The sequence below is a fragment of the Oncorhynchus mykiss genome, chromosome 18 (genome assembly GCF_057628025.1).
Source record: "Oncorhynchus mykiss isolate SJ-2025 chromosome 18, ASM5762802v1, whole genome shotgun sequence".
Classification (NCBI taxonomy): domain Eukaryota; kingdom Metazoa; phylum Chordata; class Actinopteri; order Salmoniformes; family Salmonidae; genus Oncorhynchus; species Oncorhynchus mykiss.
Genome location: NC_143039.1, coordinates 61,435,130 through 61,458,772, shown reverse-complemented (window position 1 = coordinate 61,458,772; position 23,643 = coordinate 61,435,130).

Sequence of the window (23,643 nt, the reverse complement as noted above, 5' to 3'; positions counted from 1 at the left end):
CCTCTGTTGGTTTAGTCCGTTACCCCCTCTGAGGGTTTAGTCCGTTCCTTCCTCTGCTAGTTTAGTCTGTTCTTCCCTCTGCTGGTTTAGTATGTTCCTCCATCTGTTGGTTTAGTCTTTTCCTCCCTCTGCTCTTTAGTCCGTTCCCCCCTCTGTTGAATTAGTATGTTCCCCCCTCTGTTGGTTTAGTCTTTTCCCCCCTCTGTTGATTTAGTCCGTTCCTCCCTTTGTTGGTTTAGTCCGTTGACCCTCTGCTGGTTTAGTCTGTTCCTCCCTCTGTTGATTTAGTCCGTGCCTCCCTCTTTTGGTTTAGTCTGTTCCTCTATCTGTTTGTTTAGTCTGTTCCTCCATCTGTTGGTTTAGCCTGTTCCTCCCTCTGTTGGTTTAGTCTCTTCCTCCCTCTGTTGGTTTAGTCTCTTCCTCCCTCTGTTGGTTTAGTCTCTTCCTCCCTCTGTTGGTTTAGTCTCTTCCTCCCTCTGTTGGTTTAGTCTGTTCCTCCCTCTGTTGGTTTAGTCTGTTCCTCCATCTGTTTTTTTTAGTCTGTTCCTCCCTCTGCTGGTTTAGTCTGTTCCTCCCTCTGCTGGTTTAGTCTGTTCCTCCCTCTGTTGGTTTAGTCTGTTACCCCCTCTGCAGGTTTAGTCTGTTGCTCCATCTGTTGGTTTACTCTGTTCCTCCCTCTGTTGGTTTAGTCTGTTCCTCCCTCTGTTGGTTTAGTCTGTTACCCCCTCTGTTGGTTTAGTCTGTTCCTCCCTCTGTTGGTTTAGTCTGTTACCCCCTCTGTTGGTTTAGTCTGTTCCTCCGTCTGTTCCTCCATCTGTTGGTTTAGTCTGTTCCTTCATCTGTTGGTTTAGTCTGTTCCTCCATCTGTTGGTTTAGTCTGTTCCTCCATCTGTTGGTTTAGTCTGTTCCTCCATCTGTTGGTTTAGTCTGTTCCTCCCTCTGTTTGTTTAGTCTGTTCCTTTGTCTGTTTGTTTAGTCTGTTCCTCCCTCTGTTGGTTTAGTCTGTTCCTCCCTCTGTTGGTTTAGTCTGTTCCTCCCTCTGTTGGTTTCAGTCTGTTCCTTTGTCTGTTGGTTTAGTCTGTTCCTCCATCTGTTGGTTTAGTCTGTTCCTCCATCTGTTGGTTTAGTCTGTTCCTCCATCTGTTTGTTTAGTCTGTTCCTCCCTCTGTTTGTTTAGTCTGTTCCTTTGTGTGTTGGTTTAGTCTGTTCCTAACTCTGTTGGTTTAGTCTGTTCCTCCCTCTTCTGGTTTAGTCTGTTCCTCCCTCTGTTGGTTTAGTCTGCTCCTCCCTCTGCTGGTTTAGTCTGCTCCTCCCTCTGCTGGTTTAGTCTGTTCCTCCATCTGTTGGTTTAGTCTGTTCCTCCATCTGTTTGTTTAGTCTGGTCCTCCATCTGTTGGTTTAGTCTGTTCCTCCCTCTGTTGGTTTAGACTGTTACCCCCTCTGCAGGTTTAGTCTGTTACCCCCTCTGCAGGTTTAGTCTGTTCCTCCCTCTGTTGGTTTAGTCCGTTCCTCCCTCTGTTGGTTTCGTCTGTTCCTTTGTCTGTTGGTTTAGTCTGTTCCTTTGTCTGTTGGTTTAGTCTGTTCATCCATCTGTTGGTTTAGTCTGTTCCTTTGTCTGTTGGTTTAGTGTGTTTCCCCCTCTGTTGGTTTAGTCTGTTCCTCCATCTATTGGTTTAGTCTTTTCCTCCCTCTGCTCTTTAGTCTGTTCCTCCCTCTGCTGGTTTAGTCCGTTCCTCCCTCTGCTGGTTTAGTCCGTTCCTCCCTCTGCTGGTTTAGTCCGCTCCTCCCTCTGCTGGTTTAGTCCGCTCCTCCCTCTGCTGGTTTAGTCCGTTACCCCCTCTGAGGGTTTAGTCCGTTCCTCCCTCTGCTAGTTTAGTCTGTTCCTCCCTCTGCTGGTTTAGTCTGTTCCTCCATCTGTTGGTTTAGTCTTTTCCTCTCTCTGCTCTTTAGTCCGTTCCCCCCTCTGTTGAATTAGTCTGTTCCCCCCTCTGTTGGTTTAGTCTTTTCCCCCCTCTGTTGATTTAGTCCGTTCCTCCCTCTGTTGGTTTAGTCTGTTCCTCCCTCTGTTGGTTTAGTCTGTTCCTCCCTCTGTTGGTTTAGTCTGTTCCTCCCTCTGTTGGTTTAGTCTGTTCCTCCATCTGTTGGTTTAGTCTGTTCCTCCCTCTGTTGGTTTAGTCTGTTCCTCCCTCTGTTGGTTTAGTCTGTTCCTCCCTCTGTTGGTTTAGTCTGTTCCTCCCTCTGTTGGTTTAGTCTGTTCCTCCCTCTGTTGGTTTAGTCTGTTCCTCCCTCTGTTGGTTTAGTCTGTTACCCCCTCTGCAGGTTTAGTCTGTTCCTCCCTCTTCAGGTTTAGTCCGTTCCTCCCTCTGTTGGTTTAGTCTGTTCCTCCATCTATTGGTTTAGTCTGTGCCTCCATCTATTGGTTTAGTCTGTTCCTCCATCTGTTGGTTTAGTCTGGTCCTCCCTCTGTTTGTTTAGTCTGTTCCTTTGTCTGTTGGTTTAGTCTTTTCCTCCCTCTGCTCTTTAGTCCGTTCCCCCCTCTGTTGAATTAGTCTGTTCCCCCCTCTGTTGGTTTAGTCTTTTCCCCCCTCTGTTGATTTAGTCCGTTCCTCCCTCTGTTGGTTTAGTCTGTTCCTCCCTCTGTTGATTTAGTCCGTGCCTCACTCGTTTGGTTTAGTCTGTTCCTCCTTCTGTTGGTTTAGTCTGTTCCCCCCTCTGCGGGTTTTGTCTGTTCCTCCATCTGTTGGTTTAGTCTGTTCCTCCATCTATTGGTTTAGTCTGTGCCTCCATCTATTGGTTTAGTCTGTTCCTCCATCTGTTGGTTTAGTCTGGTCCTCCCTCTGTTTGTTTAGTCTGTTCCTTTGTCTGTTGGTTTAGTCTGTGCCTCCATCTATTGGTTTAGTCTGTTCCTCCCTCTGTTGGTTTAGTCTGTTCCTTTGTCTGTTGCTTTAGTCTGTTCCTCCCTCTGTTGGTTTAGTCTGTTCCTCCCTCTGTTGGTTTAGTCTGTTCCTCCGTCTCTTGGTTTAGTCTGTTCCTTCATCTGTTGGTTTAGTCTGTTCCTCCATCTGTTGGTTTAGTCTGTTCCTCCATCTGTTGGTTTAGTCTGTTCCTCCATCTGTTGGTTTAGTCTGGTCCTCCCTCTGTTTGTTTAGTCTGTTCCTTTGTCTGTTGGTTTAGTCTGTTGCTCCCTCTGTTTGTTTAGTCTGTTCTTCCGTCTGTTGGTTTAGTCTGTTCCCCCCTCTGCAGGTTTAGTCTGTTCCTCCATCTGTTGGTTTAGTCTGTTCCTCCCTCTGTTGGTTTAGTCTGTTCCTCCCTCTGTTGGTTTAGTCTGTTCATCCCTCTGTTGGTTTAGTCTGTTCCTTTGTCTGTTGGTTTAGTCTGTTCCTCCATCTGTTGGTTTAGTCTGTTCCTCCCTCTGTTTGTTTAGTCTGTTCCTTTGTGTGTTGGTTTAGTCTGTTCCTAACTCTGTTGGTTTAGTCTGTTCCTCCCTCTGCGGGTTTAGTCTGTTCCTTTGTCTGTTGGTTTAGTCCGTTCCCCCCTCTGTTGGTTTAGTCCGTTCCGCCCTCTGTTGATTTAGTCCGTTCCTCCCTCTGCTGGTTTAGTCTGTCCTCCCTCTGCTGGTTTAGTCTGCTCCTCCCTCTGCTGGTTTAGTCTGTTCCTCCCTCTGTTGGTTTAGTCTGCTCCTCCCTCTGCTGGTTTAGTCTGTTCCTCCCTCTGCTGGTTTAGTCTGCTCCTCCCTCTGCTGGTTTAGTCTGCTCCTCCCTCTGCTGGTTTAGTCTGTTCCTCCATCTGTATGTTTAGTCTGGTCCTCCATCTGTTGGTTTAGTCTGTTCCTCCCTCTGTTGGTTTAGACTGTTACCCCCTCTGCAGGTTTAGTCTGTTACCCCCTCTGCAGGTTTAGTCTGTTCCTCCCTCTGTTGGTTTAGTCCGTTCCTCCCTCTGTTGGTTTCGTCTGTTCCTTTGTCTGTTGGTTTAGTCTGTTCCTTTGTCTGTTGGTTTAGTCTGTTCCTCCATCTGTTGGTTTAGTCTGTTCCTTTGTCTGTTGGTTTAGTGTGTTTCCCCCTCTGTTGGTTTAGTCTGTTCTTCTATCTGTTGGTTTAGTCTGTTCCTCCATCTGTTGGTTTAGTCTTTTCCTTCCTCTGCTCTTTAGTCTGTTCCTCCCTCTGCTGGTTTAGTCCGTTCCTCCCTCTGGTGGTTTAGTCCGTTCTTCCCTTTGCTGGTTTAGTCCGTTCCTCCCTCTGCTGGTTTAGTCCGTTACCCCCTCTGAGGGTTTAGTCCGTTCCTCCCTCTGCTAGTTTAGTCTGTTCCTCCCTCTGCCGGTTTAGTCTGTTCCTCCATCTGTTGGTTTAGTCTTTTCCTCCCTCTGCTCTTTAGTCCGTTCCCCCCTCTGTTGAATTAGTCTGTTCCCCCCTCTGTTGGTTTAGTCTTTCCCCCCTCTGTTGATTTAGTCCGTGCCTCCCTCGTTTGGTTTAGTCTATTCCTCCATCTGTTTGTTTAGTCTGTTCCTCCATCTGTTGGTTTAGTCTGTTCCTCCCTCTGTTGGTTTAGTCTGTTCCTCCCTCTGTTGGTTTAGTCTGTTCCTCCCTCTGTTGGTTTAGTCTGTTCCTCCCTCTGTTGGTTTAGTCTGTTCCTCCCTCTGTTGGTTTAGTCTGTTCCTCCCTCTGTTGGTTTAGTCTGTTACCCCCTCTGCAGGTTTAGTATGTTCCTTTGTCTGTTGGTTTAGTCTGTTCCTCCCTCTGTTGGTTTAGTCTGTTCCCCCCTCTGCAGGTTTTGTCTGTTCCTCCATCTGTTGGTTTAGTCTGTTCCTCCATCTATTGGTTTAGTCTGTGCCTCCATCTGTTGGTTTAGTCTGTTCCTCCATCTGTTGGTTTAGTCTGTTCCTCCATCTGTTGGTTTAGTCTGGTCCTCCCTCTGTTTGTTTAGTCTGTTCCTTTGTCTGTTGGTTTAGTCTGTTGCTCCCTCTGTTGGTTTAGTCTGTTCCTCCGTCTGTTGGTTTAGTCTGTTCCCCCCTCTGCGGGTTTAGTCTGTTCCTTTGTCTGTTGGTTTAGTCTCTTCCTCCCTCTGTTGGTTTAGTCTGTTCCTCCCTCTGTTGGTTTAGTCTGTTCCTCCCTCTGTTGGTTTAGTCTGTTCCTCCCTCTGTTGGTTTAGTCTGTTCCTCCCTCTGTTGGTTTAGTCTGTTCCTCCCTCTGTTGGTTTAGTCTGTTCCTCCATTTATTGGTTTAGTCTGTGCCTCCATCTATTGGTTTAGTCTGTTCCCCCCTCTGTTGGTTTAGTCTGTTCCTCCGTCTGTTCCTCTGTCTCTTGGTTTAGTCTGTTCCTTCATCTGTTGGTTTAGTCTGTTCCTCCATCTGTTGGTTTAGTCTGTTCCTCCATCTGTTGGTTTAGTCTGTTCCTCCATCTGTTGGTTTAGTCTGGTCCTCCCTCTGTTGGTTTAGTCTGTTCCTCCATCTGTTGGTTTAGTCTGTTCCTCCCTCTGTTGGTTTAGTCTGTTCCTCCCTCTGCTGATTTAGTCTGTTCCTCCCTCTGCCTGTTTAGTCTGTTCCTCCCTCTGTTGGTTTAGTCTGTTACCCCCTCTGCAGGTTTAGTCTGTTCCTCCATCTGTTGGTTTAGTCTGTTCCTCCCTCTGTTGGTTTAGTCTGTTCCTCCCTCTGTTGGTTTAGTCTGTTCCTCCCTCTGTTGGTTTAGTCTGTTCCTCCCTCTGTTGGTTTAGTCTGTTCCTTTGTCTGTTGGTTTAGTCTGTTCCTCCCTCTGTTGGTTTAGTCTGTTCCCCCCTCTGCGGGTTTTGTCTGTTCCTCCATCTATTGGTTTAGTCTGTGCCTCCATCTATTGGTTTAGTCTGTTCCTCCATCTGTTGGTTTAGTCTGTTCCTCCATCTGTTGGTTTAGTCTGTTCCTCCATCTGTTGGTTTAGTCTGGTCCTCCCTCTGTTGGTTTAGTCTGTTCCTCCATTTGTTGGTTTAGTCTTTTCCTCCCTCTTCTCTTTAGTCTGTTCCTCCCTCTGCTGGTTTAGTCCGTTCCTCCCTCTGCTGGTTTAGTCCGTTCTTCCCTCTGCTGGTTTAGTTCGTTCCTCCCTCTGCTAGTTTAGTCTGTTCCTCCCTCTGCCGGTTTAGTCTGTTCCTCCATCTGTTGGTTTAGTCTTTTCCTCCCTCTGCTCTTTAGTCCGTTCCCCCCTCTGTTGAATTAGTCTGTTCCCCCCTCTGTTGGTTTAGTCTTTCCCCCCTCTGTTGATTTAGTCCGTTCCTCCCTCTGTTGGTTTAGTCTGTTCCTCCCTCTGTTGATTTAGTCCGTGCCTCCCTCGTTTGGTTTAGTCTGTTCCTCCATCTGTTTGTTTAGTCTGTTCCTCCATCTGTTGGTTTAGTCTTTTCCTCCCTCTGTTGGTTTAGTCTGTTCCTCCCTCTGTTGGTTTAGTCTGTTCCTCCCTCTGTTGGTTTAGTCTGTTCCTCCCTCTGTTGGTTTAGTCTGTTCCTCCCTCTGTTGGTTTAGTCTGTTCCTCCCTCTGTTGGTTTAGTCTGTTACCCCCTCTGCAGGTTTAGTATGTTCCTTTGTCTGTTGGTTTAGTCTGTTCCTCCCTCTGTTGGTTTAGTCTGTTCCCCCCTCTGCGGGTTTTGTCTGTTCCTCCATCTGTTGGTTTAGTCTGTTCCTCCATCTATTGGTTTAGTCTGTGCCTCCATCTGTTGGTTTAGTCTGTTCCTCCATCTGTTGGTTTAGTCTGTTCCTCCATCTGTTGGTTTAGTCTGGTCCTCCCTCTGTTTGTTTAGTCTGTTCCTTTGTCTGTTGGTTTAGTCTGTTGCTCCCTCTGTTGGTTTAGTCTGTTCCTCCGTCTGTTGGTTTAGTCTGTTCCCCCCTCTGCGGGTTTAGTCTGTTCCTTTGTCTGTTGGTTTAGTCTCTTCCTCCCTCTGTTGGTTTAGTCTGTTCCTCCCTCTGTTGGTTTAGTCTGTTCCTCCCTCTGTTGGTTTAGTCTGTTCCTCCCTCTGTTGGTTTAGTCTGTTCCTCCCTCTGTTGGTTTAGTCTGTTCCTCCATTTATTGGTTTAGTCTGTGCCTCCATCTATTGGTTTAGTCTGTTCCCCCCTCTGTTGGTTTAGTCTGTTCCTCCGTCTGTTCCTCTGTCTCTTGGTTTAGTCTGTTCCTTCATCTGTTGGTTTAGTCTGTTCCTCCATCTGTTGGTTTAGTCTGTTCCTCCATCTGTTGGTTTAGTCTGTTCCTCCCTCTGTTGGTTTAGTCTGTTCCTCCCTCTGCTGATTTAGTCTGTTCCTCCCTCTGCCTGTTTAGTCTGTTCCTCCCTCTGTTGGTTTAGTCTGTTACCCCCTCTGCAGGTTTAGTCTGTTCCTCCATCTGTTGGTTTAGTCTGTTCCTCCCTCTGTTGGTTTAGTCTGTTCCTCCCTCTGTTGGTTTAGTCTGTTCCTCCATCTGTTGGTTTAGTCTGTTCCTCCATCTGTTGGTTTAGTCTGGTCCTCCCTCTGTTGGTTTAGTCTGTTCCTCCATTTGTTGGTTTAGTCTTTTCCTCCCTCTTCTCTTTAGTCTGTTCCTCCCTCTGCTGGTTTAGTCCGTTCCTCCCTCTGCTGGTTTAGTCCGTTCTTCCCTCTGCTGGTTTAGTTCGTTCCTCCCTCTGCTGGTTTAGTTCGTTCCTCTCTCTGCTAGTTTAGTCTGTTCCTCCCTCTGCCGGTTTAGTCTGTTCCTCCATCTGTTGGTTTAGTCTTTTCCTCCCTCTGCTCTTTAGTCCGTTCCCCCCTCTGTTGAATTAGTCTGTTCCCCCCTCTGTTGGTTTAGTCTTTCCCCCCTCTGTTGATTTAGTCCGTTCCTCCCTCTGTTGGTTTAGTCTGTTCCTCCCTCTGTTGATTTAGTCCGTGCCTCCCTCGTTTGGTTTAGTCTGTTCCTCCATCTGTTTGTTTAGTCTGTTCCTCCATCTGTTGGTTTAGTCTGTTCCTCCCTCTGTTGGTTTAGTCTGTTCCTCCCTCTGTTGGTTTAGTCTGTTCCTCCCTCTGTTGGTTTAGTCTGTTCCTCCCTCTGTTGGTTTAGTCTGTTCCTCCCTCTGTTGGTTTAGTCTGTTCCTCCCTCTGTTGGTTTAGTCTGTTCCTCCCTCTGTTGGTTTAGTCTGTTCCTCCCTCTGTTGGTTTAGTCTGTTCCTCCCTCTGTAGTTTTAGTCTGTTCCTCCCTCTGTTGGTTTAGTCTGTTCCTCCATCTATTGGTTTAGTCTGTGCCTCCATCTATTGGTTCAGTCTGTTCCCCCCTCTGTTGGTTTAGTCTGTTCCTCCGTCTGTTCCTCCGTCTCTTGGTTTAGTCTGTTCCTTCATCTGTTGGTTTAGTCTGTTCCTCCATCTGTTGGTTTAGTCTGTTCCTCCATCTGTTGGTTTAGTCTGTTCCTCCATCTGTTGGTTTAGTCTGGTCTTCCCTCTGTTTGTTTAGTCTGTTCCTTTGTCTGTTGGTTTAGTCTGTTGCTCCCTCTGTTGGTTTAGTCTGTTCCTTCCTCTGTTGGTTTAGTCTGTTCCTCCCTCTGTTGGTTTAGTCTGTTCCTCCCTCTGTTGGTTTAGTCTGTTCCCCCCTCTGCGGGTTTTGTCTGTTCCTCCATCTATTGGTTTAGTCTGTGCCTCCATCTATTGGTTTAGTCTGTTCCTCCATCTGTTGGTTTAGTCTGTTCCTCCATCTGTTGGTTTAGTCTGTTCCTCCATCTGTTGGTTTAGTCTGGTCCTCCCTCTGTTGGTTTAGTCTGTTCCTCCATTTGTTGGTTTAGTCTTTTCCTCCCTCTTCTCTTTAGTCTGTTCCTCCCTCTGCTGGTTTAGTCCGTTCCTCCCTCTGCTGGTTTAGTCCGTTCTTCCCTCTGCTGGTTTAGTTCGTTCCTCCCTCTGCTGGTTTAGTCCGTTACCCCCTCTGAGGGTTTAGTCCGTTCCTCTCTCTGCTAGTTTAGTCTGTTCCTCCCTCTGCCGGTTTAGTCTGTTCCTCCATCTGTTGGTTTAGTCTTTTCCTCCCTCTGCTCTTTAGTCCGTTCCCCCCTCTGTTGAATTAGTCTGTTCCCCCCTCTGTTGGTTTAGTCTTTCCCCCCTCTGTTGATTTAGTCCGTTCCTCCCTCTGTTGGTTTAGTCTGTTGCTCCCTCTGTTGATTTAGTCTGTTCCTCCCTCTGTTGGTTTAGTCTGTTCCTCCCTCTGCTGGTTTAGTCTGTTCCTAACTCTGTTGGTTTAGTCTGTTCCTCCCTCTGTAGTTTTAGTCTGTTCCTCCCTCTGTTGGTTTAGTCTGTTCCTCCATCTATTGGTTTAGTCTGTGCCTCCATCTATTGGTTCAGTCTGTTCCCCCCTCTGTTGGTTTAGTCTGTTCCTCCGTCTGTTCCTCCGTCTCTTGGTTTAGTCTGTTCCTTCATCTGTTGGTTTAGTCTGTTCCTCCATCTGTTGGTTTAGTCTGTTCCTCCATCTGTTGGTTTAGTCTGTTCCTCCATCTGTTGGTTTAGTCTGGTCTTCCCTCTGTTTGTTTAGTCTGTTCCTTTGTCTGTTGGTTTAGTCTGTTGCTCCCTCTGTTGGTTTAGTCTGTTCCTTCCTCTGTTGGTTTAGTCTGTTCCTCCCTCTGTTGGTTTAGTCTGTTCCTCCCTCTGTTGGTTTAGTCTGTTCCCCCCTCTGCGGGTTTTGTCTGTTCCTCCATCTGTTGGTTTAGTCTGTTCCTCCATCTATCCTCCATTCCTCCCTCTGTTGGTTTAGTCTCTTCCTCCCTCTGTTGGTTTAGTCTGTTCCTCCCTCTGTTGGTTTAGTCTGTTCCTCCCTCTGTTGGTTTAGTCTGTTCCTCCCTCTGTTGGTTTAGTCTGTTCCCCCCTCTGCGGGTTTTGTCTGTTCCTCCATCTGTTGGTTTAGTCTGTTCCTCCATCTATTGGTTTAGTCCGTGCCTCCCTCGTTTGGTTTAGTCTGTTCCTCCATCTGTTTGTTTAGTCTGTTCCTCCATCTGTTGGTTTAGTCTGTTCCTCCCTCTGTTGGTTTAGTCTGTTTCTCCCTCTGTTGGTTTAGTCTGTTCCTCCATCTGTTGGTTTAGTCTGTTCCTCCATCTATTGGTTTAGTCTGTGCCTCCATCTATTGGTTTAGTCTGTTCCTCCATCTGTTGGTTTAGTCTGTTCCTCCATCTGTTGGTTTAGTCTGTTCCTCCCTCTGTTGGTTTAGTCTGTTCCTCCCTCTGTTGGTTTAGTCTGTTCCTCCGTCTGTTGGTTTAGTCTGTTCCCCCCTCTGCGGGTTTAGTCTGTTCCTTTGTCTGTTGGTTTAGTCTGTTCCTCCCTCTGCTGGTTTAGTCTGTTCCTCCCTCTGTTGGTTTAGTCTTATCCTCCCTCTGCTGATTTAGTCTGTTCCTCCCTCTGCTGGTTTAGTCTGTTCCTCCCTCTGTTGGTTTAGTCTGTTACCCCCTCTGCAGGTTTAGTCTGTTCCTCCATCTGTTGGTTTAGTCTGTTCCTCCCTCTGCTGGTTTAGTCTGTTCCTCCCTCTGTTGGTTTAGTCTTATCCTCCCTCTGCTGATTTAGTCTGTTCCTCCCTCTGCTGGTTTAGTCTGTTCCTCCCTCTGTTGGTTTAGTCTGTTACCCCCTCTGCAGGTTTAGTCTGTTCCTCCATCTGTTGGTTTAGTCTGTTCCTCCCTCTGTTGGTTTAGTCTGTTCCTCCCTCTGTTGGTTTAGTCTGTTACCCCCTCTGCAGGTTTAGTCTGTTCCTCCCTCTGCAGGTTTAGTCCGTTCCTCCCTCTGTTGGTTTAGTCTGTTCCTCCATCTGTTGGTTTAGTCTGTTCCTCCATCTATTGGTTTAGTCTGTGCCTCCATCTATTGGTTTAGTCTGTTCCTCCTTCTGCTGGTTTAGTCTGTTCCCCCCTCTGTTGGTTTAGTCTGTTCCTCCGTCTCTTGGTTTAGTCTGTTCCTTCATCTGTTGGTTTAGTCTGTTCCTCCATCTGTTGGTTTAGTCTGTTCCTTTGTCTGTTGGTTTAGTCTGTTGCTCCCTCTGTTGATTTAGTCTGTTCCTCCGTCTGTTGGTTTAGTCTGTTCCCCCCTCTGCGGGTTTAGTCTGTTCCTTTGTCTGTTGGTTTAGTCTGTTCCTCCCTCTGTTGGTTTAGTCTGTTCCTCCGTCTGTTGGTTTAGTCTGTTCCCCCCTCTGCGGGTTTAGTCTGTTCCTTTGTCTGTTGGTTTAGTCTGTTCCTCCCTCTGTTGGTTTAGACTGTTACCCCCTCTGCAGGTTTAGTCTGTTCCTCCCTCTGTTGGTTTAGTCTGTTCCTCCCTCTGTTGGTTTCGTCTGTTCCTTTGTCTGTTGGTTTAGTCTGTTCCTCCCTCTGCTGGTTTAGTCTCTTCCACCCTCTGTTGGTTTAGTCTGTTCCTCCATCTGTTGGTTTAGTCTGTTCCTCCCTCTGTTGGTTTAGTCTGTTCCTTTGTCTGTTGGTTCAGTCTGTTCCTCCGTCTGTTGGTTTAGTTTCTTCCTCCATCTGTTGGTTTAGTTTCTTCCTCCATCTGTTGGTTTAGTCCGTTCCCCCCTCTGAGGGTTTAGTCTGTTCCTCCGTCTGTTCCTTTGTCTGTTGGTTTAGTATGTTCCTCCATCTGTTGGTTTAGTCTGTTCCCCCCTCTGTTGGTTTAGTCTGTTCCTCCATCTGTTGGTTTAATCTGTTCCTCCATCCGTTGGTTTAGTCTGTTCCTCCCTCTGTTGGTTTAGTCTGTTCCTCCGTCTGTTGGTTTAGTTTCTTCCTCCATCTGTTGGTTTAGTTTCTTCCTCCATCTGTTGGTTTAGTCCGTTCCCCCCTCTGAGGGTTTAGTCTGTTCCTCCCTCTGCTGGTTTAGTCTGTTCCTCCTTCTGCTGGTTTAGTCTGTTCCTCCCTCTGCTGGTTTAGTCTGTTCCTCCGTCTGTTCCTTTGTCTGTTGGTTTAGTCTGTTCCTCCGTCTGTTGGTTTAGTTTCTTCCTCCATCTGTTGATTTAGTTTCTTCCTCCATCTGTTGGTTTAGTCCGTTCCCCCCTCCGAGGGTTTAGTCTGTTCCTCCCTCTGCTGGTTTAGTCTGTTCCTCCTTCTGCTGGTTTAGTCTGTTCCTCCCTCTGCTGGTTTAGTCTGTTCCTCCGTCTGTTCCTTTGTCTGTTTGTTTAGTCTGTTCCTCCATCTGTTGGTTTAGTCTGTTCCCCCCTCTGCGGGTTTTGTCTGTTCCTCCATCTGTTGGTTTAGTCTGTTCCTCCATCTATTGGTTTAGTCTTTCCCCCCTCTGTTGATTTAGTCCGTGCCTCCCTCGTTTGGTTTAGTCTGTTCCTCCATCTGTTTGTTTAGTCTGTTCCTCCATCTGTTGGTTTAGTCTGTTCCTCCCTCTGTTGGTTTAGTCTGTTTCTCCCTCTGTTGGTTTAGTCTGTTCCTCCATCTGTTGGTTTAGTCTGTTCCTCCATCTATTGGTTTAGTCTGTGCCTCCATCTATTGGTTTAGTCTGTTCCTCCATCTGTTGGTTTAGTCTGTTCCTCCATCTGTTGGTTTAGTCTGTTCCTCCCTCTGTTGGTTTAGTCTGTTCCTCCCTCTGTTGGTTTCGTCTGTTCCTTTGTCTGTTGGTTTAGTCTGTTCCTCCCTCTGCTGGTTTAGTCTCTTCCACCCTCTGTTGGTTTAGTCTGTTCCTCCATCTGTTGGTTTAGTCTGTTCCTCCCTCTGTTGGTTTAGTCTGTTCCTTTGTCTGTTGGTTCAGTCTGTTCCTCCGTCTGTTGGTTTAGTTTCTTCCTCCATCTGTTGGTTTAGTTTCTTCCTCCATCTGTTGGTTTAGTCTGTTCCCCCCTCTGAGGGTTTAGTCTGTTCCTCCCTCTGCTGGTTTAGTCTGTTCCTCCTTCTGCTGGTTTAGTCTGTTCCTCCCTCTGCTGGTTTAGTCTGTTCCTCCGTCTGTTCCTTTGTCTGTTGGTTTAGTATGTTCCTCCATCTGTTGGTTTAGTCTGTTCCCCCCTCTGTTGGTTTAGTCTGTTCCTCCATCTGTTGGTTTAATCTGTTCCTCCATCCGTTGGTTTAGTCTGTTCCTCCCTCTGTTGGTTTAGTCTGTTCCTCCGTCTGTTGGTTTAGTTTCTTCCTCCATCTGTTGGTTTAGTTTCTTCCTTCATCTGTTGGTTTAGTCCGTTCCCCCCTCTGCTGGTTTAGTCTGTTCCTCCTTCTGCTGGTTTAGTCTGTTTCTCCCTCTGCTGGTTTAGTCTGTTCCTCCGTCTGTTCCTTTGTCTGTTGGTTTAGTCTGTTCCTCCGTCTGTTGGTTTAGTTTCTTCCTCCATCTGTTGATTTAGTTTCTTCCTCCATCTGTTGGTTTAGTCCGTTCCCCCCTCCGAGGGTTTAGTCTGTTCCTCCCTCTGCTGGTTTAGTCTGTTCCTCCTTCTGCTGGTTTAGTCTGTTCCTCCCTCTGCTGGTTTAGTCTGTTCCTCCGTCTGTTCCTTTGTCTGTTTGTTTAGTCTGTTCCTCCATCTGTTGGTTTAGTCTGTTCCTCCATTTGTTGGTTTAGTCTTTTCCTCCCTCTTCTCTTTAGTCTGTTCCTCCCTCTGCTGGTTTAGTCCGTTCCTCCCTCTGCTGGTTTAGTCCGTTCTTCCCTCTGCTGGTTTAGTTCGTTCCTCCCTCTGCTGGTTTAGTCCGTTACCCCCTCTGAGGGTTTAGTCCGTTCCTCTCTCTGCTAGTTTAGTCTGTTCCTCCCTCTGCCGGTTTAGTCTGTTCCTCCATCTGTTGGTTTAGTCTTTTCCTCCCTCTGCTCTTTAGTCCGTTCCCCCCTCTGTTGAATTAGTCTGTTCCCCCCTCTGTTGGTTTAGTCTTTCCCCCCTCTGTTGATTTAGTCCGTTCCTCCCTCTGTTGGTTTAGTCTGTTGCTCCCTCTGTTGATTTAGTCCGTGCCTCCCTCGTTTGGTTTAGTCTGTTCCTCCATCTGTTTGTTTAGTCTGTTCCTCCATCTGTTGGTTTAGTCTGTTCCTCCCTCTGTTGGTTTAGTCTGTTCCTCCCTCTGTTGGTTTAGTCTGTTCCTCCCTCTGTTGGTTTAGTCTGTTCCTCCCTCTGTTGGTTTAGTCTGTTCCTCCCTCTGTTGGTTTAGTCTGTTCCTCCCTCTGTTGGTTTAGTCTGTTCCCCCCTCTGCGGGTTTTGTCTGTTCCTCCATCTGTTGGTTTAGTCTGTTCCTCCATCTATTGGTTTAGTCTGTTCCTCCCTCTGTTGGTTTAGTCTGTTCCTCCCTCTGCTGGTTTAGTCTGTTCCTAACTCTGTTGGTTTAGTCTGTTCCTCCCTCTGTAGTTTTAGTCTGTTCCTCCCTCTGTTGGTTTAGTCTGTTCCTCCATCTATTGGTTTAGTCTGTGCCTCCATCTATTGGTTCAGTCTGTTCCCCCCTCTGTTGGTTTAGTCTGTTCCTCCGTCTGTTCCTCCGTCTCTTGGTTTAGTCTGTTCCTTCATCTGTTGGTTTAGTCTGTTCCTCCATCTGTTGGTTTAGTCTGTTCCTCCATCTGTTGGTTTAGTCTGTTCCTCCATCTGTTGGTTTAGTCTGGTCTTCCCTCTGTTTGTTTAGTCTGTTCCTTTGTCTGTTGGTTTAGTCTGTTGCTCCCTCTGTTGGTTTAGTCTGTTCCTTCCTCTGTTGGTTTAGTCTGTTCCTCCCTCTGTTGGTTTAGTCTGTTCCTCCCTCTGTTGGTTTAGTCTGTTCCCCCCTCTGCGGGTTTTGTCTGTTCCTCCATCTGTTGGTTTAGTCTGTTCCTCCATCTATCCTCCATTCCTCCCTCTGTTGGTTTAGTCTCTTCCTCCCTCTGTTGGTTTAGTCTGTTCCTCCCTCTGTTGGTTTAGTCTGTTCCTCCCTCTGTTGGTTTAGTCTGTTCCCCCCTCTGCGGGTTTTGTCTGTTCCTCCATCTGTTGGTTTAGTCTGTTCCTCCATCTATTGGTTTAGTCCGTGCCTCCCTCGTTTGGTTTAGTCTGTTCCTCCATCTGTTTGTTTAGTCTGTTCCTCCATCTGTTGGTTTAGTCTGTTCCTCCCTCTGTTGGTTTAGTCTGTTTCTCCCTCTGTTGGTTTAGTCTGTTCCTCCATCTGTTGGTTTAGTCTGTTCCTCCATCTATTGGTTTAGTCTGTGCCTCCATCTATTGGTTTAGTCTGTTCCTCCATCTGTTGGTTTAGTCTGTTCCTCCATCTGTTGGTTTAGTCTGTTCCTCCCTCTGTTGGTTTAGTCTGTTCCTCCCTCTGTTGGTTTAGTCTGTTCCTCCGTCTGTTGGTTTAGTCTGTTCCCCCCTCTGCGGGTTTAGTCTGTTCCTTTGTCTGTTGGTTTAGTCTGTTCCTCCCTCTGCTGGTTTAGTCTGTTCCTCCCTCTGTTGGTTTAGTCTTATCCTCCCTCTGCTGATTTAGTCTGTTCCTCCCTCTGCTGGTTTAGTCTGTTCCTCCCTCTGTTGGTTTAGTCTGTTACCCCCTCTGCAGGTTTAGTCTGTTCCTCCATCTGTTGGTTTAGTCTGTTCCTCCCTCTGCTGGTTTAGTCTGTTCCTCCCTCTGTTGGTTTAGTCTTATCCTCCCTCTGCTGATTTAGTCTGTTCCTCCCTCTGCTGGTTTAGTCTGTTCCTCCCTCTGTTGGTTTAGTCTGTTACCCCCTCTGCAGGTTTAGTCTGTTCCTCCATCTGTTGGTTTAGTCTGTTCCTCCCTCTGTTGGTTTAGTCTGTTCCTCCCTCTGTTGGTTTAGTCTGTTACCCCCTCTGCAGGTTTAGTCTGTTCCTCCCTCTGCAGGTTTAGTCCGTTCCTCCCTCTGTTGGTTTAGTCTGTTCCTCCATCTGTTGGTTTAGTCTGTTCCTCCATCTATTGGTTTAGTCTGTGCCTCCATCTATTGGTTTAGTCTGTTCCTCCTTCTGCTGGTTTAGTCTGTTCCCCCCTCTGTTGGTTTAGTCTGTTCCTCCGTCTCTTGGTTTAGTCTGTTCCTTCATCTGTTGGTTTAGTCTGTTCCTCCATCTGTTGGTTTAGTCTGTTCCTTTGTCTGTTGGTTTAGTCTGTTGCTCCCTCTGTTGATTTAGTCTGTTCCTCCGTCTGTTGGTTTAGTCTGTTCCCCCCTCTGCGGGTTTAGTCTGTTCCTTTGTCTGTTGGTTTAGTCTGTTCCTCCCTCTGTTGGTTTAGTCTGTTCCTCCGTCTGTTGGTTTAGTCTGTTCCCCCCTCTGCGGGTTTAGTCTGTTCCTTTGTCTGTTGGTTTAGTCTGTTCCTCCCTCTGTTGGTTTAGACTGTTACCCCCTCTGCAGGTTTAGTCTGTTCCTCCCTCTGTTGGTTTAGTCTGTTCCTCCCTCTGTTGGTTTCGTCTGTTCCTTTGTCTGTTGGTTTAGTCTGTTCCTCCCTCTGCTGGTTTAGTCTCTTCCACCCTCTGTTGGTTTAGTCTGTTCCTCCATCTGTTGGTTTAGTCTGTTCCTCCCTCTGTTGGTTTAGTCTGTTCCTTTGTCTGTTGGTTCAGTCTGTTCCTCCGTCTGTTGGTTTAGTTTCTTCCTCCATCTGTTGGTTTAGTTTCTTCCTCCATCTGTTGGTTTAGTCCGTTCCCCCCTCTGAGGGTTTAGTCTGTTCCTCCGTCTGTTCCTTTGTCTGTTGGTTTAGTATGTTCCTCCATCTGTTGGTTTAGTCTGTTCCCCCCTCTGTTGGTTTAGTCTGTTCCTCCATCTGTTGGTTTAATCTGTTCCTCCATCCGTTGGTTTAGTCTGTTCCTCCCTCTGTTGGTTTAGTCTGTTCCTCCGTCTGTTGGTTTAGTTTCTTCCTCCATCTGTTGGTTTAGTTTCTTCCTCCATCTGTTGGTTTAGTCCGTTCCCCCCTCTGAGGGTTTAGTCTGTTCCTCCCTCTGCTGGTTTAGTCTGTTCCTCCTTCTGCTGGTTTAGTCTGTTCCTCCCTCTGCTGGTTTAGTCTGTTCCTCCGTCTGTTCCTTTGTCTGTTGGTTTAGTCTGTTCCTCCGTCTGTTGGTTTAGTTTCTTCCTCCATCTGTTGATTTAGTTTCTTCCTCCATCTGTTGGTTTAGTCCGTTCCCCCCTCCGAGGGTTTAGTCTGTTCCTCCCTCTGCTGGTTTAGTCTGTTCCTCCTTCTGCTGGTTTAGTCTGTTCCTCCCTCTGCTGGTTTAGTCTGTTCCTCCGTCTGTTCCTTTGTCTGTTTGTTTAGTCTGTTCCTCCATCTGTTGGTTTAGTCTGTTCCCCCCTCTGCGGGTTTTGTCTGTTCCTCCATCTGTTGGTTTAGTCTGTTCCTCCATCTATTGGTTTAGTCTTTCCCCCCTCTGTTGATTTAGTCCGTGCCTCCCTCGTTTGGTTTAGTCTGTTCCTCCATCTGTTTGTTTAGTCTGTTCCTCCATCTGTTGGTTTAGTCTGTTCCTCCCTCTGTTGGTTTAGTCTGTTTCTCCCTCTGTTGGTTTAGTCTGTTCCTCCATCTGTTGGTTTAGTCTGTTCCTCCATCTATTGGTTTAGTCTGTGCCTCCATCTATTGGTTTAGTCTGTTCCTCCATCTGTTGGTTTAGTCTGTTCCTCCATCTGTTGGTTTAGTCTGTTCCTCCCTCTGTTGGTTTAGTCTGTTCCTCCCTCTGTTGGTTTCGTCTGTTCCTTTGTCTGTTGGTTTAGTCTGTTCCTCCCTCTGCTGGTTTAGTCTCTTCCACCCTCTGTTGGTTTAGTCTGTTCCTCCATCTGTTGGTTTAGTCTGTTCCTCCCTCTGTTGGTTTAGTCTGTTCCTTTGTCTGTTGGTTCAGTCTGTTCCTCCGTCTGTTGGTTTAGTTTCTTCCTCCATCTGTTGGTTTAGTTTCTTCCTCCATCTGTTGGTTTAGTCTGTTCCCCCCTCTGAGGGTTTAGTCTGTTCCTCCCTCTGCTGGTTTAGTCTGTTCCTCCTTCTGCTGGTTTAGTCTGTTCCTCCCTCTGCTGGTTTAGTCTGTTCCTCCGTCTGTTCCTTTGTCTGTTGGTTTAGTATGTTCCTCCATCTGTTGGTTTAGTCTGTTCCCCCCTCTGTTGGTTTAGTCTGTTCCTCCATCTGTTGGTTTAATCTGTTCCTCCATCCGTTGGTTTAGTCTGTTCCTCCCTCTGTTGGTTTAGTCTGTTCCTCCGTCTGTTGGTTTAGTTTCTTCCTCCATCTGTTGGTTTAGTTTCTTCCTTCATCTGTTGGTTTAGTCCGTTCCCCCCTCTGAGGGTTTAGTCTGTTCCTCCCTCTGCTGGTTTAGTCTGTTCCTCCTTCTGCTGGTTTAGTCTGTTTCTCCCTCTGCTGGTTTAGTCTGTTCCTCCGTCTGTTCCTTTGTCTGTTGGTTTAGTCTGTTCCTCCGTCTGTTGGTTTAGTTTCTTCCTCCATCTGTTGATTTAGTTTCTTCCTCCATCTGTTGGTTTAGTCCGTTCCCCCCTCCGAGGGTTTAGTCTGTTCCTCCCTCTGCTGGTTTAGTCTGTTCCTCCTTCTGCTGGTTTAGTCTGTTCCTCCCTCTGCTGGTTTAGTCTGTTCCTCCGTCTGTTCCTTTGTCTGTTTGTTTAGTCTGTTCCTCCATCTGTTGGTTTAGTCTGTTCCCCCCTCTGCGGGTTTTGTCTGTTCCTCCATCTGTTGATTTAGTCCGTTCCTCCCTCTGTTGGTTTAGTCTGTTCCTCCCTCTGTTGATTTAGTCCGTGCCTCCCTCGTTTGGTTTAGTCTGTTCCTCCATCTGTTTGTTTAGTCTGTTCCTCCATCTGTTGGTTTAGTCTGTTCCTCCCTCTGTTGGTTTAGTCTGTTTCTCCCTCTGTTGGTTTAGTCTGTTCCTCCATCTGTTGGTTTAGTCTGTTCCTCCATCTATTGGTTTAGTCTGTGCCTCCATCTATTGGTTTAGTCTGTTCCTCCATCTGTTGGTTTAGTCTGTTCCTCCATCTGTTGGTTTAGTCTGTTCCTCCCTCTGTTGGTTTAGTCTGTTCCTCCCTCTGTTGGTTTAGTCTGTTCCTCCCTCTGTTGGTTTAGTCTGTTCCTCCCTCTGCTGGTTTAGTCTGTTCCTCCCTCTGTTGGTTTAGTCTGTTCCTCCATCTGTTGGTTTAGTTTCTTCCTCCATCTGTTGGTTTAGTCCGTTCCCCCCTCTGAGGGTTTAGTCTGTTCCTCCGTCTGTTCCTTTGTCTGTTGGTTTAGTATGTTCCTCCATCTGTTGGTTTAGTCTGTTCCCCCCTCTGTTGGTTTAGTCTGTTCCTCCATCTGTTGGTTTAATCTGTTCCTCCATCCGTTGGTTTAGTCTGTTCCTCCCTCTGTTGGTTTAGTCTGTTCCTCCGTCTGTTGGTTTAGTTTCTTCCTCCATCTGTTGGTTTAGTTTCTTCCTCCATCTGTTGGTTTAGTCCGTTCCCCCCTCTGAGGGTTTAGTCTGTTCCTCCCTCTGCTGGTTTAGTCTGTTCCTCCTTCTGCTGGTTTAGTCTGTTCCTCCCTCTGCTGGTTTAGTCTGTTCCTCCGTCTGTTCCTTTGTCTGTTGGTTTAGTCTGTTCCTCCGTCTGTTGGTTTAGTTTCTTCCTCCATCTGTTGATTTAGTTTCTTCCTCCATCTGTTGGTTTAGTCCGTTCCCCCCTCCGAGGGTTTAGTCTGTTCCTCCCTCTGCTGGTTTAGTCTGTTCCTCCTTCTGCTGGTTTAGTCTGTTCCTCCCTCTGCTGGTTTAGTCTGTTCCTCCGTCTGTTCCTTTGTCTGTTTGTTTAGTCTGTTCCTCCATCTGTTGGTTTAGTCTGTTCCCCCCTCTGCGGGTTTTGTCTGTTCCTCCATCTGTTGGTTTAGTCTGTTCCTCCATCTATTGGTTTAGTCTTTCCCCCCTCTGTTGATTTAGTCCGTGCCTCCCTCATTTGGTTTAGTCTGTTCCTCCATCTGTTTGTTTAGTCTGTTCCTCCATCTGTTGGTTTAGTCTGTTCCTCCATCTATTGGTTTAGTCTGTGCCTCCATCTATTGGTTTAGTCTGTTCCTCCATCTGTTGGTTTAGTCTGTTCCTCCATCTGTTGGTTTAGTCTGTTCCTCCCTCTGTTGGTTTAGTCTGTTCCTCCCTCTGTTGGTTTCGTCTGTTCCTTTGTCTGTTGGTTTAGTCTGTTCCTCCCTCTGCTGGTTTAGTCTCTTCCACCCTCTGTTGGTTTAGTCTGTTCCTCCATCTGTTGGTTTAGTCTGTTCCTCCCTCTGTTGGTTTAGTCTGTTCCTTTGTCTGTTGGTTCAGTCTGTTCCTCCGTCTGTTGGTTTAGTTTCTTCCTCCATCTGTTGGTTTAGTTTCTTCCTCCATCTGTTGGTTTAGTCTGTTCCCCCCTCTGAGGGTTTAGTCTGTTCCTCCCTCTGCTGGTTTAGTCTGTTCCTCCTTCTGCTGGTTTAGTCTGTTCCTCCCTCTGCTGGTTTAGTCTGTTCCTCCGTCTGTTCCTTTGTCTGTTGGTTTAGTATGTTCCTCCATCTGTTGGTTTAGTCTGTTCCCCCCTCTGTTGGTTTAGTCTGTTCCTCCATCTGTTGGTTTAATCTGTTCCTCCATCCGTTGGTTTAGTCTGTTCCTCCCTCTGTTGGTTTAGTCTGTTCCTCCGTCTGTTGGTTTAGTTTCTTCCTCCATCTGTTGGTTTAGTTTCTTCCTTCATCTGTTGGTTTAGTCCGTTCCCCCCTCTGAGGGTTTAGTCTGTTCCTCCCTCTGCTGGTTTAGTCTGTTCCTCCTTCTGCTGGTTTAGTCTGTTTCTCCCTCTGCTGGTTTAGTCTGTTCCTCCGTCTGTTCCTTTGTCTGTTGGTTTAGTCTGTTCCTCCGTCTGTTGGTTTAGTTTCTTCCTCCATCTGTTGATTTAGTTTCTTCCTCCATCTGTTGGTTTAGTCCGTTCCCCCCTCCGAGGGTTTAGTCTGTTCCTCCCTCTGCTGGTTTAGTCTGTTCCTCCTTCTGCTGGTTTAGTCTGTTCCTCCCTCTGCTGGTTTAGTCTGTTCCTCCGTCTGTTCCTTTGTCTGTTTGTTTAGTCTGTTCCTCCATCTGTTGGTTTAGTCTGTTCCCCCCTCTGCGGGTTTTGTCTGTTCCTCCATCTGTTGATTTAGTCCGTTCCTCCCTCTGTTGGTTTAGTCTGTTCCTCCCTCTGTTGATTTAGTCCGTGCCTCCCTCGTTTGGTTTAGTCTGTTCCTCCATCTGTTTGTTTAGTCTGTTCCTCCATCTGTTGGTTTAGTCTGTTCCTCCCTCTGTTGGTTTAGTCTGTTTCTCCCTCTGTTGGTTTAGTCTGTTCCTCCATCTGTTGGTTTAGTCTGTTCCTCCCTCTGTTGGTTTAGTCTGTTCCTCCCTCTGTTGGTTTAGTCTGTTCCTCCCTCTGCTGGTTTAGTCTGTTCCTCCCTCTGTTGGTTTAGTCTGTTCCTCCCTCTGTAGTTTTAGTCTGTTCCTCCCTCTGTTGGTTTAGTCTGTTCCTCCATCTATTGGTTTAGTCTGTGCCTCCATCTATTGGTTCAGTCTGTTCCCCCCTCTGTTGGTTTAGTCTGTTCCTCCGTCTGTTCCTCCGTCTCTTGGTTTAGTCTGTTCCTTCATCTGTTGGTTTAGTCTGTTCCTCCATCTGTTGGTTTAGTCTGTTCCTCCATCTGTTGGTTTAGTCTGTTCCTCCATCTGTTGGTTTAGTCTGGTCTTCCCTCTGTTTGTTTAGTCTGTTCCTTTGTCTGTTGGTTTAGTCTGTTGCTCCCTCTGTTGGTTTAGTCTGTTCCTCCGTCTGTTGGTTTAGTCTGTTCCCCCCTCTGCGGGTTTAGTCTGTTCCTTTGTCTGTTGGTTTAGTCTGTTCCTCCCTCTGCTGGTTTAGTCTGTTCCTCCCTCTGTTGGTTTAGTCTGTTCCTCCCTCTGCTGATTTAGTCTGTTCCTCCCTCTGTTGGTTTAGTCTGTTCCTTTGTCTGTTGGTTTAGTTTGTTCCAGCCTCTGCGGGTTTTGTCTGTTCTTCCATCTGTTGGTTTAGTCTGTTCCTCCATCTATTGGTTTAGTCTGTGCCTCCATCTATTGGTTTAGTCTGTTCCTCCTTCTGCTGGTTTAGTCTGTTCCCCCCTCTGTTGGTTTAGTCTGTTCCTCCGTCTCTTGGTTTAGTCTGTTCCTTCATCTGTTGGTTTAGTCTGTTCCTCCATCTGTTGGTTTAGTCTGTTCCTTTGTCTGTTGGTTTAGTCTGTTGCTCCCTCTGTTGATTTAGTCTGTTCCTCCGTCTGTTGGTTTAGTCTGTTCCCCCCTCTGCGGGTTTAGTCTGTTCCTTTGTCTGTTGGTTTAGTCTGTTCCTCCCTCTGTTGGTTTAGTCTGTTCCTCCGTCTGTTGGTTTAGTCTGTTCCCCCTCTGCGGGTTTAGTCTGTTCCTTTGTCTGTTGGTTTAGTCTGTTCCTCCCTCTGTTGGTTTAGACTGTTACCCCCTCTGCAGGTTTAGTCTGTTCCTCCCTCTGTTGGTTTAGTCTGTTCCTCCCTCTGTTGGTTTAGTCTGTTCCTTTGTCTGTTGGTTCAGTCTGTTCCTCCGTCTGTTGGTTTAGTTTCTTCCTCCATCTGTTGGTTTAGTTTCTTCCTCCATCTGTTGGTTTAGTCCGTTCCCCCCTCTGAGGGTTTAGTCTGTTCCTCCCTCTGCTGGTTTAGTCTGTTCCTCCTTCTGCTGGTTTAGTCTGTTCCTCCCTCTGCTGGTTTAGTCTGTTCCTTTGTCTGTTGGTTTAGTCTGTTCCTCCGTCTGTTGGTTTAGTTTCTTCCTCCATCTGTTGATTTAGTTTCTTCCTCCATCTGTTGGTTTAGTCCGTTCCCCCCTCCGAGGGTTTAGTCTGTTCCTCCCTCTGCTGGTTTAGTCTGTTCCTCCTTCTGCTGGTTTAGTCTGTTCCTCCCTCTGCTGGTTTAGTCTGTTCCTCCGTCTGTTCCTTTGTCTGTTTGTTTAGTCTGTTCCTCCATCTGTTGGTTTAGTCTGTTCCCCCCTCTTTTGGTTTAGTCTGTTCCTCCATCTGTTGGTTTAATCTGTTCCTCCATCTGTTGGTTTAGTCTGTTCCTCCCTCTGTTGGTTTAGTCTGTTCCTTTGTCTGTTGGTTTAGTCTGTTGCTCCCTCTGTTGGTTTAGTCTGTTCCTCCGTCTGTTGGTTTAGTCTGTTGGTTTAGTCTGTTCCTCCGTCTGTTGGTTTAGTTTCTTCCTCCATCTGTTGGTTTAGTTTCTTCCTCCATCTGTTGGTTTAGTCCGTTCCCCCCTCTGAGGGTTTAGTCTGTTCCTCCCTCTGCTGGTTTAGTCTGTTCCTCCTTCTGCTGGTTTAGTCTGTTCCTCCCTCTGCTGGTTTAGTCTGTTCCTCCGTCTGTTCCTTTGTCTGTTGGTTTAGTATGTTCCTCCATCTGTTGGTTTAGTCTGTTCCCCCCTCTGTTGGTTTAGTCTGTTCCTCCATCTGTTGGTTTAATCTGTTCCTCCATCCGTTGGTTTAGTCTGTTCCTTTGTCTGTTGGTTTAGTCTGTTCCTCCCTCTGTTGGTTTAGTCTGTTCCTTTGTCTGTTGGTTTAGTCTGTTCCTCCGTCTGTTGGTTTAGTTTCTTCCTCCATCTGTTGATTTAGTTTCTTCCTCCATCTGTTGGTTTAGTCTGTTCCTCCGTCTGTTGGTTTAGTCTGTTTCTTTGTCTGTTGGTTTAGTCTGTTCCCCCCTCTGCAGGTTTAGTCCGTTCCTCCCTCTGTTGGTTTAGTCTGTTCCTTTGTCTGTTGGTTTAGTCTGTTCCCCCCTCTGCGGGTTTAGTCTGTTCCTTTGTCTGTTGGTTTAGTCTGTTCCTCCCTCTGTTGGTTTAGTCTGTTCCTCCCTCTGTTGGTTTAGTCTGTTCCTCCCTCTGTTGGTTTAGTCTGTTCCTTTGTCTGTTGGTTTAGT